Source organism: Pseudophryne corroboree, chromosome 3 (assembly GCF_028390025.1).
Source record: "Pseudophryne corroboree isolate aPseCor3 chromosome 3, aPseCor3.hap2, whole genome shotgun sequence".
Taxonomy (NCBI): Eukaryota; Metazoa; Chordata; class Amphibia; order Anura; family Myobatrachidae; genus Pseudophryne; species Pseudophryne corroboree.
Window position 1 is genome coordinate 371,422,373 of NC_086446.1, and position 6,682 is coordinate 371,429,054.

The window sequence follows — 6,682 nt, forward strand, 5'->3', positions numbered from 1 at the left end:
TATATTAATATTCTGGAAAGTGACACCATTACATATTCACGGTATAGGGTAATTAAAGTAGATAATTAATAGCGTGTAAATCTGTATAGGTATAATAATTACATTACATTGTACATATGCTATGAATATATTGGACATATATATGTGCATAGTAGATAATTGATATACATATATTGTATGGATTGTATAGATTATTATAATATGACAGGCTGTTGTATGTAGTATAAGCCTACCCTGGTGGGGAAGTAGAGGAAGAAGGCTCTAGAAACCCGCGTACAGATGTTAAGGGCCCAGGGCCTGAGACAGGAGAAGGGTTGAAAAAGGTGCATGAGCCGGCTGATGGAGAGGATATAAGAAGCAGCTGCAGGGAAAAGAGGCAGTTATAGGCAGTTAATTTACCGGCAGAGGCACGGGATGTACGACAGCAGGACTGGTAGTGATAAAGCAGCGACTGAGAGACACCACACCAGATGCGGTCAGCGCTTCCAGACGCCCAGGGTGCTTATGTGCTTATGCGGTGTTGAGAGGTGGAACCAGGAGCGACCTAGCGAATGACGATCTAGGAGAGAGGCGGGCTCCCACTCCGAGGCGGAGCTTAGGTGGATGACACAAGAAGAGGAATTCACCCTACTGGCCTGATGGATGCTTGTCAGTAAAGTGAGTGCTGTGGGACAGACAATTAAATGAACACTAGAGAGCACAGAGCACCCCATAGACATCGATAGTAGAGCTATATCCATATACACATATATATTGCCAAAGTGAGTCCTGGAAGACAGGCAGTAGAAGGATAAAAGCAGGCAGTAAAAGCACCCTGAACCAGCCGATAATTAATATAAAAAAAGGGTCATTGAGCAAATGAAGGTGTCAGTGTTACCTTAAAGAAAGCAGCCTTCAAAGGAGACAGACTACTGGCTTACTATCTTGACATCGTGTCAGCCGTCGCATCGTATAGTATCCATACCCAGAGACTGTGCGACTGTGCAAGAGGCTGAGCCACTTTACTCCCCTATTGATGTGAGTCGGGGGAGAGCTATTCCATGTCACTAAGAGCAGGATAGTAAGCTGTATACCTACAGAAAAGTATCATTTATTGGTAAAACAAGGGTGAAGTCCTATATAAAGTTGAGAGAAGCAGCAGAGCAGTGGCTGATAAGACAGGAGCTAAGCTGGTGTGTAAATGACTGTCTCTGGGCTATGTGATATAAGGATACAGTGTTGCTCAGGAAAGTTACAGTATTAAAACTTTGAGGAAAACACTAGACAGCTGAAAATTGAAACTGTGTTTCTAGATAAAATACTGTACACAACTATACAGTTCAACAAAGGACATTTAGGATTTCCACAGCAAGTAGCTTTTGAATACTCTAATGAAGAGACTACCAGTTATGTACAATTCCAGTGCACTTCAATATAGGCCCCAACGGCATATGCATATGTAACTGCAGTTTACCTAAACTTTATTACCCGGGTAATTAGATACTTTAGATGTTGAGGTATTTTTTTTGACAAGCAGGGTTTTATTCATACTCATTTTTTGTATTGCATGCAAGGATATCTGTATAGTTATATTCTTAATATATTTAGTGATCAATTTAGCTATTTTATCAATCGGAATTGAATTGTAATGAAATGTCTGAATATTCCTACATTAGCCAATTTTATTAAACATTCTGGTACTTACCTGTAAGATGTTTCGTACATGTTCCAGCTCGATCTGAAGATCCTAGAAGAAGAGTAAAGGTATAATTATATGCTTGATTTAAACAATAGTAATATATTTACACATTCATACCCATCACACATTAACGCTAGGCTTTCCCAAGCAAGCCTGTATACCCTCAGAGTAGGGGAGGGTTGCAAACCATTCTTTGAATGGTGACCGTATCATATGTAGTCACGGTAGACACGTCACTAAGGGGGTAATTCAGAGTTGATCACAGCAGCAAATTTGTTAGCAGATGGGCAAAACCATGTGCACTGCCTGGGGGGGGGGGGGGGGGGGCAGATATAACATTTGCAGAGAGAGTTAAGGGCCCCATACACTTATACGACATGACGGTCCGTCATGTCATATAAGATTTCCTCCAACCTCCCGGCAGCCTCCCCGTTGGCAGGATAGTATTAGATATATCGTATGCAGTTTTTTTGCATACGATGTATCTTTTACTGTCCCATCCATTTACTGCGGGATCCAACATATAACGAGTGCAGCACTCGTGATATGTCGGATCTAGGGGATCCGATCCGATGCACACGGGAACGTGCATTGGATCGGGGGAAAAGCACACCGAAAATGCCAGATTTCACCCAATATATTGGCCCGAATTGGGCTGAAATCGGGCATTATCGGTCTAGTGTATGGGGCCCTTCTGATTTGGGTGGGGTGTGTTCAAACTGAAATCTAAATTGCAGTGTAAAAATAAACCAGCCAGTATTTACCCTGCACAGAAACAATATAAACCACCCAAATCTAACTCTCTCTGCAAATGTTATATCTGCTCCACCTGCAGTGTGCATGGTTTTGCCCAACTGCTAACAAATTTGCTGTTGAAATCAACTCTTAATTACCCCCTAAGTGTAGGCAGTTCCTTCAGTCCGGACCAGATGTCAAAAGTTGTTCCTGACTAATCTGCATCACCGCAGGAGGTTCTCTTAGGAAAATTGAGTTTTTTCTTGGCAGCGGCAGTTGCCGGAGAAATTGAAGGCGGAGATGTTTCCGCGTCACATGGCACTTGAGCTGACAATTTGAGTCTGTATGAAAGAAAGATACAACTTAGGAATTAAACCTAGGATCAAGTATGGTTGCCAAAATATAGTGATCTGATTTCAAGAGATTGACAACCCTTGAATCCTAGCGAAGCCAATGAAGGGCTTAATCTACAAGTCCAACATGCTTAGAGGAATTGCTTCCTTTCAGCTCCTCCTGTCCAGCTTCTTTTCAGCTCCTCCTGTCCAGCTTCTCCTGTCCAGCTTCTTCCTTTCAGTTCCTCCTGTCCTTCTCCTCCTGTCCAGCTTCTTTTCTAAGAGTCTAATAAGAGGAATGACCTGACTAAAGCTGGCAGTGTCTAAACTAACTTCACATGTGGCAACTTCAAAGGGTTTGAGGACCTTGCATAATACGAAAATGATTCTCCACTGCGCTTGACTAAGGTGCATTCCTGCTCCTTTCCCTATGTCATAGATCGATGTGTAGCTTTGGATGGCCTTTTGCTGCTCCTCCATCCGCTGTAGCATATAGAGGGTTGAATTCGACCTTGTTACTGCCTCTTGATTCAGCTGATTGCAGGGCAAATTCAACAGTTCTTGCAAGTGCTGCAATTTTCTACATGCACTTGAAGAATGGCAAAAATGTCCCGAAATTTTCCAGGCCACGGACAGCATCTCCTGCACACCCTTGTCATTTTTCATTTTTTTTGCACCACCAAGTTAATTGTGTGAGCAAAACATGGGATGTGTTGGAATTCGCCCAGATATAATGCTCTCAAAATTTTGGTGGCATTGTCAGATATCACAAATCCCAAAGAGAGTCTAAGTGGGGAAAGCCATTTTGCAATGATTTCCCTGAGTTTTTCTAAGAGGTTGTCAGCGTTATGCCTTAATGAAACCGGTGATACACAGAGTAGCCTGTCTCTGAATGAGCTGGCATTTGTGAGATGCTGCTGCTGCTGTTGGTGCTACTGAAGGAAATACAGCTACCCAGTGGGCTGTCACAGTCATGTAGACTTTAGTTTGCCCTGTTCCGCTTGTCCACATATCCTCGGTTAAGTGGACAGTGGGTACAATGGCATTTCTGAGGATACTAATAACTTTTTTTTAATGTCCTGGGAATTGCTTGTCTAGTGAAGTGGAATCTAGATGGGAGTTGGTACCGGGGACACATTACCTTAATCAACTGTCTAAATCCCACTGCACTAATGGTTGATACTGGATGCACGTCTAATACTATCATAGTTATTATAGCATCAGTAATCCGCTGTGCAACTGGGTGTCTGCTGTCATGCTTGCTCCCCCTTGCAAAGGATTGTTTGGCAGTCAATTGTTTTGTTAAACTACTTCTACAAGTAGTCTCCCTGGTCCCCTTCTGGGATGAAAATCGACTCCCAGCAACAGCAGCAGCCGTAGTAGGTGTAGCACCCAAGAATCCTTCAGAGGAATCCCGGATAGGAAAAAAGTCAGTCATACTTATAAAATTGGATGCAGGACTACTTCTGATCATGATTGAGGAACTTGACAATGAGGGTATTGGTGGTAGAGATTGTAGGCGCTTGGATCTAACAGAGACAGTGGAGCTAGGTGATGCTGGACTGGTTATGTTCTTAACCAAAGTTTCTAAATTTGTCAAAAACTTTTGATGACTATGCTGCAAGTGATGCAATAGGGAGGAGTTCCCTACCACTCAGTGGCGGATCCAGGGGGGGCACTCGGGCCCGTGCCCCCCCTGTCATTTGTGGCCTCCATCCCCTCCCGGCGCTGCACAGGGAGATGACGGGTGCCCGCTGAGATTGTGTTACCAGCGGGCGCCCGTCTCCCTGCACAGCAGCGTGCGCTATGGGAGAGACATCTGTCATGACGTCTCTCTCATAGTGCTGAGGAGCGGACGCCAAGAGGAGGACTGCAGCAGTCTGGAAGCGGGAACGGGGCTCGATAAGTATGATGGTTTTTTCTTCCTTAGTGCAGTGGGGGCATCTACTGGGGGCAAACTATGGGGGGACATTACTACTGGCAGGCATCAATAAGGGGCATTACTACTGGGGGGGGGGGCATTACTACTGGGGGCATTATTACTGGTGGGCATCTACAGGGGGCATTACTACTGGGGGGTCATCTATTGGGGGCATTACTACTGGGGGCAGCTACTGGGGGACATTTTTACTGGGGGACATCTACTGGGGGCATTATTACTGGGGGGCATTACTACTGGGGGCATTACTACTGGGGGGTCATCTATTGGGGCAAACTCCTAGGGGGCATTACTACTGGGGGCAAACTACTGGAGGACATTATTACTGGGGGGCATCTACTGGGGGCACACTAATGGGGGACATTATTACTGGGGGGCATCTACTTGGGGCAAACTACTGGGGGACATTATTACTGGGGGCCAACTACAAAGGGGCTAACTACTGGGGGAATACTACAGGAGGGCATTACTACTGGCGGCGTAACTACAGGGGCATTACTACTGGTGGCTTAACTACAGGGGCATTACTACTTGAGGGCTAAACTACAGGGGGGCCAAACTACTGGGGGCATAACTACAGGGGCCAAACTACTGGGGGATAACTACAGGTGCCAAACTACTGGGGGCATTACTACTGGGGGCTAAACTACAAGGGGGGCATAACTACAGGGGCTAAACTACAATGGGGCAAACTACAGGGGGGGGGGGGTTCATTACTACTGGTGGCTAAACTACAATCAGGCAAACTACGGGGGGCATTACCACTGGGAGGCTAAACTAAAGGGGGCGGGGGTAAACTACTGGGGTCATAACTGCAGAGGCATTACCACTGGGGGCATAACTACTAGGGAGCTAAATGACTGGGGGCATTACTACAGGCAACATTACTACTGGGGGCAATACGAGCATTGCATAAGGGGCACCACTACTATGGGGTCTATATAAGGGGCACTACCAGTACAGTGGACATTGCATAATGAGCGCTACAACTGTGGGCATTGTATAAGAAGCGCCACCTCACATGCACTGAAGCCGCACGCAAATGTACTTGCCCCTTCCATGGTGCCCCCCTATCATTTTCATCTGGATCCGCCCCTGCTACCACTACTTACTATGGCTTTACAAAGGTTACAGACAGCTTGACAGTTGTTGTCTGGATTTGGGTAGAAATAAGTCCACACATAAAAGGTGGATTTTTTGTCTTTTGTCCAGGCATGACAATGGGATTTTTCATACCATGGGCAACAATTGTCTCCACTAGTGCCTTATTTAGACAAACAACATCCTCATCATCAACATCCTCATTATCAACATTCTTATTAGTGCTAGCTACACAAATATCCTCCTCATCCTGGTGTACTTCTACAATGACATCCTCAATTTCAATGTCAGCATTTTGATTTGTGCTGTTCCTCCTAACACTTGCAGAGGGTGTGCAAATGGTGGAAGGAGACTCCTCTTCCAGTACAGTATTGGAAACGTCAGGCTCACACTTGGACTCTCTTCGGGGATATGTGATATTTGTGAGCACACAGTTGGCTCCTGTGCCTTAACAAGTTACATTTTTTTTTACTTTTCTACAGGGAGAATGGCTTACACGATCATTATGAGATGCAGAACCACCAGTCATGAACAAAGGCCAAGGCCCTAGCCTTTTCTTGCCACTTTATGTGGTGAATGGCATATTGACAATTTTATCTTTCTCTGCAGTTTACTTGTTATTTTGTTTTTATTTAGCACTGTAAATTATATTGCTTCTTTGATTTTACAGTCACATACTTTGATCTTATATAGGGCATATATATATCTATATATATATCTTATATATGCCATTGGGCATCAGCTTTAACAGATGACATTGATGGACTTGCATTATCAGGACTAGTGGCAGCAGCTTTTGCACTAGTACCTGGTTCATGGTCTCCTCTTAATTGTTCTTCCTCCATTTCTATCAAGAAATGCGAAATGGGGTACAGCACACACCACAATTTGTACCAA

At 44.7% G+C, this 6,682-nt stretch overlaps 1 long non-coding RNA gene across 1 annotated transcript; it reads left to right on the forward strand.

Annotated features, from left to right (window-relative positions):
- Window positions 1-399: 399 nt before the first annotated feature.
- LOC135057800 (uncharacterized) lies at window positions 400-6,452 on the forward strand. The gene is made up of 2 exons (XR_010244369.1): window positions 400-657; window positions 6,268-6,452. It is a non-coding gene; the product is annotated as an uncharacterized LOC135057800 (long non-coding RNA).
- The last annotated feature ends 230 nt before the right edge of the window (window positions 6,453-6,682 follow it).